This window comes from Pipistrellus kuhlii, unplaced genomic scaffold, assembly GCF_014108245.1.
Source record: "Pipistrellus kuhlii isolate mPipKuh1 unplaced genomic scaffold, mPipKuh1.p scaffold_m20_p_3, whole genome shotgun sequence".
NCBI lineage: Eukaryota > Metazoa > Chordata > Mammalia > Chiroptera > Vespertilionidae > Pipistrellus > Pipistrellus kuhlii.
This window is the reverse complement of record NW_023425529.1, coordinates 46153991-46154493: the sequence shown is the minus strand read 5'-3', so window position 1 is coordinate 46154493 and position 503 is coordinate 46153991.

Here is a 503-nt window from a genome sequence, read left to right as displayed (position 1 = left end):
CAGTGATTGCTGTATGGACCAATAAATGCACTAGTTTGCTTAGCGAAAGCAAGGTGTCCAGCCGTAAGACGCAGGTATTTGATTGTCAGCTGAAACACCCAATAAAATGCCAAAACCTCATAACGGAATGAGGCGGGCGGTCCATGGGGCGGGGCTGTTTCCATGGGGAACAGAGGAAGCGAATAGTAATTTTCAATTGGCAGGGCGAAGAGCACGTGAGATCGTCCCCCGATTTAGCAGCTTTAATACGCACTTCCTTTAGGGGGCGCTATGTCTCCTTAGCCTTCAAAACTGGCAGCTCCCATCAGAATCCTACCCTAATCCCTATTCCAAGAGCTCTCTCTTGATATCCACGGTTGCTTTGGCGAACACTGCTGCTTTTCCCTCACATTCGTTCAGATCACTTAAGCATCTTCACAGAAAGGCTGCACAAAGCCAAGTGTTGCCCAAAGTGTTAACTACATACACCAAGTCTCCAGAAAGTTGATTGCTACAGTAATAAT